Source organism: Mus pahari, chromosome 17 (assembly GCF_900095145.1).
Source record: "Mus pahari chromosome 17, PAHARI_EIJ_v1.1, whole genome shotgun sequence".
NCBI classification, from domain to species: Eukaryota; Metazoa; Chordata; class Mammalia; order Rodentia; family Muridae; genus Mus; species Mus pahari.
In genome coordinates, this window is record NC_034606.1 from 43,613,568 (window position 1) to 43,624,783 (window position 11,216).

The following is an 11,216-nucleotide window of genomic DNA, read 5'->3' on the forward strand; positions in this document are numbered from 1 at the left end:
CTCTCTCTCTCTCTCTCTCTCTCTCTCTCTCTCTCTCTCTCACACACACACACACTCTCTCTCTGACACTTAAAGATGTCATTTTGACTCCAAAGCACACTCCCAGAAAATGTGTTTGTGGGAGAATTCGCCTGGACTCCTAAAGCAGTCTCCTAGATGGGCTTTCTGCCTCCTGTCCCCTCCTCTGTCCCGTCCTCCACATTCTCACCAGAAAGATCCTGACCCTGCCTTCATCCATCAGGTCTAATCCTTCCATGGCTCCCAACAGCCACACCATGACGTCCAACCCTGCTTACCTTCTCTTGTCACACACAACAGCCTTTATTGAAGCCCGTGAGACCTTAGCCTAGTGCCACCACACTGGGGCTGAGTAATGTGGGAGCCTTTCCCATGCACTGTCTGGCAATGGGTTCAGGGTCCAGGGTCCTTGGTTACTTAAGCCACTTGTCTCCTTAAACCTGGGCCACCCTTGGTTAAAATCAACACTGGCTTTGGGCCTTGTTTCTCTCCACCTCCCTCTTTAAAAAGAAGACCTGGTGCCGGGGACATGGCTTGCAGAATGAAATATCTTGCTGGACAAATATGAGGACCTGAGTTCAAATCCCCAGAAAGACCTCACATAAAAACTGGATGTACTATGGGGTATCTGTAATCACAGTGCTCCTACAGCAAGATGGGACACAGAGACAGTAGGACCCTCAGAAGCTTGGGAGCCAGATAACACAGACAAGATCCTGTCTCAAACAAGGTAGGAGGCGGTGACCTTTCCTTTAGCTGTCACATGTATGCCCAAACCCAGAGTCAGGAGGCTTGCACACCCTAGGCCTCAGGAGTCTGAGTCTGAGGCAGAATGGATCCCCCTTTCCAGGGAACTCCAGACTGGCTTGTCTCAAACAAGTCGGCCAGCAAGCAAGCAAAACCGGGCGGTCTTTGTCCTCGTGCACCTCTGAGGCAGGCATCTCTGGGAACCCAGCTCAGGGTGTTTCCCTCGAATGAAGTGGCCACTAGGGTGGAGCAATGGGGTGACCATGTCTCCAGGCACAGAGCCTCTTCCTTGTCTCGTTGCCTGTGGGAAGCAGGGCTCGGTGGCTTAGATCCAGAAAGGATGCTGAGTCTGCCTCTAACCCCTTCCTTACCTCTGTGACTGGCTCAGTCATCCCATTTTGTTAGAGCTCTCATAGAGTCAAAAATCTATGCTGGATATGGGGTTGGGGGGTCACAGTGAATACAGAGCCCCCGCCTCCATCTTCTGTACCCACAAGGACGACCACACCACAACTTTTGCTATTAGACAATGGCTCGGGTTTTCCTGAAGCCCAATCCATCATAAAAAAATGTGTGGCTCTACTTTCCCACCACACTGAGAACCCACAGCCTTGCTGTGCAGCCCAGACCAGCCTTGGACTCAAATGTCGCCCCACCCCCACCCCCGCCTCATCTCCTAAGTGGTGGATTGCAGGAGTGTGGCCTCCATCTGCCTGTCCCAATCCTTCCTGACATCTCCTTGGCTCATCCAAGTCACTCTCCCCCACTCAACCATCTAGGTCATTTCATCTGCCTTTCCCAGACCCACTGTCCCGTCATGACCACTCCCATCAGCGAATTCCCACACAACCGCCAGGGTGATGTCATCACCGTGTGCCCAGTTTGCAAGCCACACATAGCGCCAGCCACCTAGAGCACAGACCCAAAGGGCCCTATGCGTCCTTCTCTCTTCTTCCTCCTTTGATTACAAACACACTCGGTCTTTGCTGGATTGTTAACACCTACCCCAGGGCCTTTGCACTTGCCACCTCTCCTGCCAAGAATGTTTCTCCTTCAGTTCGCCTCATGGCGCCTGCATCCTTAGGTCTTTCCTGCTCCCTTCCCTACTGACATTTTCTTTATGCTGTTCCTGGAGACCCACTCCCATGATATGCCTGTGAGTCTTCCGTCTTCCTTATGGCTACACAAACACAAGGCTTTCTCGTTCACCACTGTGTGTTCTGCCTCCATGCAGGACCTGGTATGGCGTGGCTCTTCACTTGCTGTCCAGGGAATGAACAGAAGAGCCCAAGCCCTTCCCGCCTAGCCCAAAGAGGGGCTCACAAATAGCTCGCCTATCCCCCCCACCTTCTCTCTTGCTTCTTGACATTGCTTTTGTTTGTTTTGTTCTGTTTTGTTTTTCCTGACTGTAACCTTGAACAAGGGCAATTATAAACTTTATGGACCAAATGCCAGCCACCAGCCCTGGGCATAGTCTTGGTTGTACTGTAAGACCTGTGAATCCTCATTCACTTACGATTCCCTTCCACAGTGTCCCTCTTCCGCTGAGCTCCATCCTGACCCACAAGCCCTGATGTGGATTCTGCACTCAGTGGAGACAGCCACCTCCTCCGAGGGACTCTCCCAGAGTGTCCTGGAAGGGTGGTGGCCCTCTCAGGGTAACTGACCAGATGGGTGTGCTCTCTGACCCATGATGTGGAGACCCTTGAAGGGCACACAGCTTTCTCCCCTGGTGGACTGAGTGACAGCTCTGAACCCTCTCCCACCCTCCTGACAGTGGAGAGCCTTGTCCACCCTCTGCGGGCTGAGTTCACAGGCAGCACAGTGTAGATCTGGATTTGACCACAGTGTGGGAGTTCCACTCCAGCTGTGGACTGCATGGCGACGCACAAGCCCCCTTTCACCTCCAGCAACCTTGGCTGTTTGCCTCACTGTCTCCACCTTTTAGTGGTTGGTGAATCAAAAGTCCTGGGAGATGAAGTCCCTAAGACTGAGCAGAAGACCCAAGTCGGGACTCTGACCCAAGGACATGGGAAGTACATCTTGGCACTTACGGAAGCTCTGCTGTGAACCACTGAAGCTAGGGGCCTGAGTGTGAGCCATGGGGAAGGGACTGTTGGGAGCTCTGGTCACACACATGACCCATGTGCACCCACCCCCAGATGTGTAGAGATGGAGGCGCATGCATGCGCGCATGCACATACAGGCACACACACATGAATGCACGTACACATACCTGCACACACACATGCACAGACACACACACACACACACACACCAGTCCCGGCCTACAAGCCAAGGGTCCTGTGTGTAGATCTCACATGGATACAGATTAGTGGTTGGGCTCTGTCTTGCTCTCCAGAAAGCCTGGAATATGAAGCTGTATATGAAATGAGAAATTAGGCAACCAGGCCCATACACTGGGCCTCCCCTTTCTTTGCACACCTGAATCGCAGGCCACCCGGTCCCTGGAAGCCCTCTGGCACCCTGCACCCTCGACTGAGTTAGGTTCGCTCCACCTACCCTTCCCCAACGGCAGCTCGCAGCTCGGTACACCCTGTGGCCTCTGTAAGCCACAGAGCCACTGCAAGCCACTCAAAGCTCCAGTCAACCGGATCTGACTCTTGGAGGAAATGCTGTCACCAGGCCATTGACTGGAGATCCTGGTTCTCTGTCCCAGAGGCCCCTGCTTACCTTCAAGAGTGGAAGGTAGGTGCCGGGCCTGCACACAGGCCTGGAAGCCTCTGTTTATCCAGGCCAAGGTCTTTCCACCCCCAACAGTCCAGCTTGGGTTGGATCAATGGCTTGGAGCCATGGCTGGGGTGTCTGGCCCTTGTCCCTTGTGGCCTGTGGCCCCAAGTTCCATGGGCCTCTCCTGTCAGGTTCAGGGCGACAATGAAACTGAACACAGGTAAACAGGCAGGAGGCAGGAGGCAAGTAGTTAGTGCCCGCCTCTCTAACCCCGCCCTGCCCCATGGGTGCCCAGGGGGGCTGGACCTGCAGGAGTAGGAGACCTGAGCTCTCCCCCGGGGCCTGTTGCTTGGTGATATTCCTGCCTGGCTACAGCCCCTGGTCCCCTAAGAGCATGAATGGGAAACTGCAGAGGCAGATTCAGGTGAGACCAGCGACTCACACAGCTGACACTGACCAGAAAGGCCTGGGCCGGTGACTTCTGGGGATAGGAGAGAAGTGGGTTGGGGAGGGGGGGTGAACTTGACACCTTCTTCCATGAATCTAGGAATTACCGGTATGCTACAAAACCCTGCTGTCCACTGGCCACACGTGTCCCTTGGACATGAAATAGAGCCAGAATGAGCGGAGATGGGCTCATAGGTAAGATACATTCCAGATCGTGAGCAAAAAAAAAAAAAAAAAGAGTCAGTCATTGCATTGCTCGTTTGGATACTGATTGCAGATTGATATGTTAGCTTGGCTGCTCTCTTGGGCTAGAGGAGCTGTGCAAAGAAGAATCGCACCTGCTTTTCTGCGTTTTGATGTGCCATCTAGGTAACTGAGGCGACAAGCGAGGCTCCTGTTAGAATTCGATGGGACGGTGCTGCTGCAGAGGGGCTGGGTCTCACCCAGACGCCGTGACCGCCGTGTGCCAGCTGGAGACCGAGAAGCGAGGAGGGAGAGTGTGCTGTACTGGGAAGGACTGTCTAGGAAAAGATGGACCCTCATGGGGTCAAGGGTCAGGCCTACAAGTTTGGGCAAGGACCCAAGCAAGAGCTGTCAGGGCACGACACTCAGTGTGCTGTGAACATGTGTTTCCCCGTGTGTGTGTGTGTGTGTGTGTGTGTGTGTGTGTGTGCGCGCGTGTGCGCGAGTGCACGCGCGTGTAAGCGCACCAGTCATGTAGGAAATATGTGTACAGTGTAGAGTGTATGTGTGGACAGATGGTATATGTATAGTTAGGAATGTATATCTGAGGCATGGAAAAATCAAATGGATGATGGCTACGCCTGTAGGGTAGAGTGGGTCTGTGCAGGCCGTGGAGCACGGGGATCTTGTGTGTGAGCACAAGTGGGTATGTGCCTGTCCACAATGAGACAGACATGGGTTGTGAGGCGGAAGGTGTGTGCGAAGCTCTGAGGCACAGGTGGAGTCAGAGATGTGCACGGGGCGTGAGGGGCGGTGTGGGAAGCTACGGAGCATGAACTAAGTGTGGAGAGAGTGTGAACACATGCCTGCTCTCACATGCTGGCTGCATGGTCAGTGGACATAGGCCATTCTGGGCTAGAGGAAGCAAGGTGGGTCCCTGGCTGATTCCTTGGAGCTATTAGCCCTGTCTGGGCCAACAAGAAAACAGTGTGTGAAAACCCAGTGTGGTGGGGATGGAAAGTTCTTGTAACTGGGTATGACTCAGCGTGAAGGTGGCTCTCCTTACTGTCCCCTGACAGCTCTGTCTGGGTCCTTGCCCGAACATGTGGGCCTGACCCTTGACCTGTAAGGATCCATTCTTCCCTCAATATAAATTCCCAGCCCAGTACGTTCTCCTCACTCTCCCCCAATCTCTGGCTTCTACACTGCAAACCTTCCCGGGGACAGGAGTCAAAATGGGAACGAAGTCCATATACCACTGGGACACAGGAACCCTGAGCCCCTCTTCTGTGCCCTGTCCTGTCCTCTGGACTGCCAAGTGGCCTGGCCCCTGGCCCAGGCAGGATGGTAACTGAGAAATTTCAGAAAGATCTTGCACAATTGGTGGGTGGCCTCTGTACCTGGTGACCACAGCCATTGATCTACTCAGCCTGAGGGAGGGGCTGACCCCAGGACAGCAAGGATCTAAGATCCCCAAGATCTCAGAGGCTGGAGCCATGGCTGGGGTGTCTGGCCCTCCCTCATCCTCTGCTTTTCTCTGCTTGTCCCCACAGCAGAGAAAATAGGGACATACTTCCACATAGATGCCACAAAGGTCTCAGTGCTCCTGGGACTCTGTACGGCACAGGACTACTGGTCAGGCTCCTGGGTCCCTATACTCACAGGCCTGGCTGCTATAGGTAGGGGTGGGCACACATAATGGCAGATACAGGCCCTGAAGCTCAACATAATAATAATAATAATAATAATAATAATAATAATAATAATAGTGACAAAAGTCAATCCAGAGGTTGGAGAGTCAGGCTGGTTAAAATCCAAGTCTTCCTGCCTGCTGCCAAGATTTGTCACAACTCTAGACTGCCATCTCAGGCTTGACAGAGTTGAGTTGTTGAGGGCAGAAAGTTGTGAGATGGACTCTAATGATATATGACTGGAGTCCTTATAAAAAGAGGGACTTGGAGACAGGCAGGCAGGCAGACAGACAGACAGATACACACACACACACACACACACACACACACACACCACACAAACAAGCACACACCACACATGCATACATAGGCACACACAGGTACACATGAGCACACGTGCTCACGCACACACACACACACACAATGCAAGTGAAGGCAGAGACAAGATCAGCTATCTGTAAAGGCAAGGGCAGCACACAGGTCAGCAACCACTGGATTCCAGGGTGATGCCTGGAATAGATTCTCCTCCAGCTCCAGGAGGTGGCGACCCAGGGACACCTTGATCTTGAACTCGCAGCCTGAATAATTTTCGAGGCACACGTTTCCAACGCTGAGAACCTGTGCTTTGTCTCAGCAGCCTCAGTAAACCCAGGCCTCACAAACCAGGGCTGGGCATACGCTGTGCACTTGACCAAATGAGTATTCAGCGTCTTCTCAGCGCGCACATGCAGCGGGGTGCCCCTTCCAGGCCTGTGTGCCGCTTATCATCTCCAGGGGCCACACATGGCAGGGCCCATTTGTAGCAGGTTCCTGTGAAGTCACTGTTGGTAAGATTCTATGGTAAGCACCCTTTTCAATGCTTAGTAAGCTAAGATTTGGAGCACAGGATAATTTAATTCCCAAAGTGACCGATGTCGATGCTTCTATGATGTCCTGATCATCTTGAGCAAAGGAATCCCAGTTAATCAGCCAGCTGGACTGTCCTCATACCAGCCATGTAACCGCTCCCTGGACACCTGGAGGAAGTTACCTGGCTAGCACAGCTGCTTGCTAACAAATGTAGCCGCCTGCGGCCATACTAACTGGGTTCCTGAGTGGGAGGCAGGAGCTGTATGGGAGAAAACCGGCAAGAGAAATAATGGATGCTGAGACATGATTTTCCGTTCAGGGCTTCTCAAATTTTACTAAGAGTCTGTGCTTATAAAGAGGGGGGAGGCCCAACCCCCACCAATCCATTCTTGGTGCCTGTCCTACAGGTGCGAGCCTGTAGGTGGATCTTCAGGATGCTGTCTCTGGAGTATCTCAAGAGTCTCTCAGCAGGTAGTAGTGTCTTGGAGAAGAGCAGGCAGGTGTAGAACAATAGAGCCATCTAGGTCAGAAGGCCCCACTCCAGGTGGTCTCAGGCTCAGTGGCAGCAAGGGCAAAGTCAGCCTTTCCAGGCTGGGGGAGGCAACAAACAAAGAGTAAGGTCAGCTCCAGAAGGAACTAGAAGGCATTGTTTCCACCACAACTGTCTCAGAAAGTTTGTGCTAGACTTGGTGAACTCTAGATGACCTTGCAGCCATTTCCACCCAGGCCAGAGGGATAGCACCTCCCCAAACCATGCAGCAGAAGGCCTGTGATCAGTCCAAAGACAGTCCTTTGTTTGCATAAAAGTTTTCCACAATTGTTGCAAATATCGCTACCACAACCACTTGTCTATATAAGTAGACTATTCAGCTACCTTCCCCAGCCAACCTGGAGTCTCTTCCTTGCCAGGCCCGGACAGCAGCAGCTATAAAAGCAGCCCCCGGGTGACTGCAGTCACAAGGAACAACCATGGCAAGAGCAGCCAGGGGACAGCTGAGATGTTCCAGAAAGTGGCTGGAGCAGAACTGATGGCCAGTAAGAGTCGCAGAGTCCTTGAGCCGGACGTGGTGGCACACACCTTTAATCCCAGCACTCAGGAGGCAGAGGCAGGCCGATTTCTGAGTTCAAGGCCAGCCTGGTCTACAGAGTGAGTTCCAGGACAGCCAGGGCTATACAGAGAAACCCTGTCTCGAAAAACCAAAAAAAAGAGTCGCAGAGCCCGTGTAGGATGTAAAGACCTGAAGCAGAGACGCTACAAGGCCTGGTCACTGGGCATGTTCAAGGGAGCTGCCCAGGATGGGGACCGAGTATCTTATTCACTGTAGTTCAGTTGTCATGGCTGAGGAGCCTCACACACTGGGCCTAGAATAGTCATCACTATAGGGCAAGAGTCCTAGCATCCAAGGCGTGCGGAAGAGCTGTAAGAGAAGGCAGTGCCAACTGGTACTTGTTCTTGCTATGTACTGTTGTTGAAGGCAAAGGGTTATTACAATAGCTGCCAAGTACGAGGGAGGGGGTTAAAACCCAGAGCAACAAACCTCAAGTCCAATGTGTCTAGTTTCCAAAGGTTAGAGTCATAGGTCCCACCACTCAGAGCTGGGAGCTGTAAGCGGTTAGGCTCACTAGTCTAGTGGCCCAGAATGGCCAGCACCAAAAGAGCTTCTCCCCTACCCATGAGTCCTATCTGGATAGGAAAAGGAGCACAGCCAGCTGACAGGGAACACTTTCACTTACACGCACTTACGTTTCCTAGTAAGGTCTTAGCCACTATTCTCCATAGGCACACTCTGTTGGCAGGCATCTCCATACATTGAGCTGGGAGACACTCCCATGCCCTGATTAGGCAGGGAGAAGACTCCTAACTACGAGAGCCTCTCTCAAACCCTCTATTGTGAAGGCAGGAAAGGGATCCAGGGCCCTCGCCAGACACTATCTAGATGTGTCTGGGAAGATGGAGCTGAGACAGAGGGCAGGCTTCGGAAGAATGGTTTAGAACATTAGTATGTTCCATCTCAGTTCTAAAGTCCAGAAGTCTCCGATGGAGCCATAGCAGGTCCAGGATGGGAGTGTGTACCCCTCCGGCTTCCTCCTGCCTCTGGTGGCTGCTGGCAGAGCTTGGCACACGGGCCGACGGTTCCAAATGTCCAAGGGATCAGGGTTCGATGGCCAGCATTTTCTTGTCGATCTTTACAGACTGCAGCCAGGCCCCGCTGGAGGCTGTTGAGCTCCAGGCTCTTTTCCCTAGGTGACCCGGCCAGCATCCTCCGCACTCAGTCTCCAAGGAGGTGTCACCTTCTACTTGCCACATGCCCGCTTTTCTGTTCCCACAACTGTTTCTCACATAGGGTAGGCCCAATAGCTGGAAGCCTAGCTGGGATGGGAGGACCTGGGAACGGAGCCAGCGCCTTCTATGTGGCCACTGCGCATCGCTGCCTTCCATCTGAGCCCTAGTGATGTTGTCTCCTCTCCCCAGTCTCGGTCGGCATCCAGGTGTGGAATCCCAGGTGTGCAAGCATCATTATCACAATGAGAGAATTTGCTTGCCAGCCAGCTTGCTCTGCTCCTGGAGCCTCATTCAGCCCCACACTGGAGCAGGTGTCAGGATCCATCAACGGGGACACCTAACCAATGGCCGGAGTTGACCACCACCAAGAGCATCTAACAATGTCCCAGCTCCTCCAAATCTCATCATCGAGTATGAAGGTCAAGTGCTTACATCAAGAGTAACTGATTAATAATTGCATGTAAGGCTGGCCTCAGGTGGGCTCCCAAACACAACATTGTCTCTAAGCTCCCTGGACATTGAATGTTGAGAACGGGAGGAGGGGAGGTAAAGAGCGGGGAATGTTCTGATGATGGGGGACTTCCACCTCCTTCTGAAACGCTAGACCAGCTCTCTGGTTCACCAGAAGCATAGCGCGAGACTTTTTTCTTTTGCTTCCCTCACTCCACATCATAGACAAGAAAACTAAGGCTCCAAGAGTCTCAATGGGACAGTCCTGGTAAGGGCACAATGACCCCAAGTAAGGCTGGTGGCAGCTAAGATGGCAGACCTGAGAAGAAGAAGAGGAGGAAGAGGAGGAGGAGGAGGAGGAGGAGGAGGAGATGGCCACTAGAATCATAAGAAGACTTACGATTCTTCTTCAGGATGCTTGGGGCAGATGTACAAAGGAGGTGGAGCCTAGGAAGGGCAAAGAGGGGCAACAGAGGCCATGTGCAAGGCAGACAAGAGCACCAACAGCAAGCGGCAAGCTGGGGGCTCCCACACCCACCATCACTGGGCCACCCAGTCACAGTCCTGTCCCCAGCCATGGCTCCAACCACCAGCACTCTTCTAAGTACACCATAGGCCCTTAATTACTTTATCCTCATGACAGCCCTCGTATCACCAGGATAAGGAAGCTGAGGCACAGAGAAGCTTTGGCCTCCAGGAAGGTCACAGCTGGCTGGCAGTGGAGCCAGAACCTTGCACAGCCTGCCCAGCTCTATAAGGCTAGGGCCACTGTCTCTCTCTGTCCCACCCATCAAGGACTACAAGGGTAGATGGTATTTGCTTTCCTTCCCTTGCTCATCCTGCGGCTGCCTGCACGTCATCATCCTTCATAAACGAGCACTGAATGAACACGTGAATCAATCTGTTATTTCTCTCTGTCAAGTGCTTCCAGGTCTCACTGAATCTGAGCTGAGCAACCTCGAAGGCCCTTCTAGCATCTTCTCTCCTAGCCAAGCAGTCTGCTTGTGCTTCCTAATGAGGTCTTGTGCCAGGTATGGAGCAGGCTGGCGAGTGATGACTACCTGCCTGCGCCCTCCATGGTTACTCTTCACCCCGAGGCTGAGGTCTCTGTGGACAATTCCAGCCCCAGTGCCAGCACCTATGGCGGACCTGCAGCTGTGTGCCTGTGTGTGCATGCCAACGAGAGGCCAGGGGCACAGAGGGGCGGGAGCAGCTGGCCTCTCCACCAGCTGCTCCCTCCCCTCTGTGCCCTGGTTTCCTGGAATCAAGGGTACCTTCTGGCATCCTGCACCCCAGGTCTCAGGCGGCTTCCTGCTTTGCTTTCTCAAGGCCCCCAGTGGGTGTGTCACATCCCTGGTATCGGAAAATGTCAGCCAAGGGGCTGCCCCAGGGCTGCCCCAGGCATCAGGCTGTGAGCTTCTTCAGCACTGCTCCGTCTCTCTACACTAAACTCCCCGTGGCAAGGGATGTGGCAGCAGCCTCTTAGGTCTCAGAAGCTGCCACTCTGTCTCCATAGGTTCTTGGCACATAGTCTGAGATACTTGTTGGCACAGGCTTTAAAGAGCACTGACAATCTGGGTCAGCGGCAGGGTCACAGATCACCCAGGCTCACAGGCTTTCTCTCCAGTGTTCTAGCTGTGTGATCTGGAGCGAGCCATCAAAGCACTGTGAGTTCGAGTCTCCTGTGTAAAATGGGATGAAAGAAACAAACCAAAAAACCAAAGGGCATGTGTGTAAAGCTGGAGCACACGCACAGTACAACCCTTCGAGCAGAAATTCTTCAGAGGAACTTCCTTAATTCCTGAGAGGAAATTCAGAGGGCCTGCCGGGGTGTGGGAGTTCTTTTTTTTTTTTTT

At 53.1% G+C, this 11,216-nt stretch overlaps 1 protein-coding gene and 1 long non-coding RNA gene across 5 annotated transcripts in view; one reads left to right on the forward strand and one right to left on the reverse strand.

Moving 5' to 3' along the window:
• The window catches only part of Tmprss6 (transmembrane serine protease 6), a 30,044-nt gene extending 26,376 nt beyond the window's left edge, over positions 1–3,668 (reverse strand). For 2 of the 4 annotated variants that reach the window (XM_021217047.1, XM_021217048.2), the window contains exon 1: positions 3,460–3,668. The gene's annotated coding sequence lies outside the window, so the exon portion shown is untranslated. The other 2 variants (XM_029531115.1, XM_029531114.1) reach the window with 2 other exon arrangements.
• Positions 3,669–3,793: 125 nt separating this feature from the next.
• Positions 3,794–5,800, forward strand: LOC115062421. Its single transcript, XR_003842384.1, has 3 exons — positions 3,794–3,880; positions 4,004–4,098; positions 4,273–5,800. It is a non-coding gene; the product is annotated as an uncharacterized LOC115062421 (long non-coding RNA).
• Positions 5,801–11,216: the final 5,416 nt, after the last annotated feature.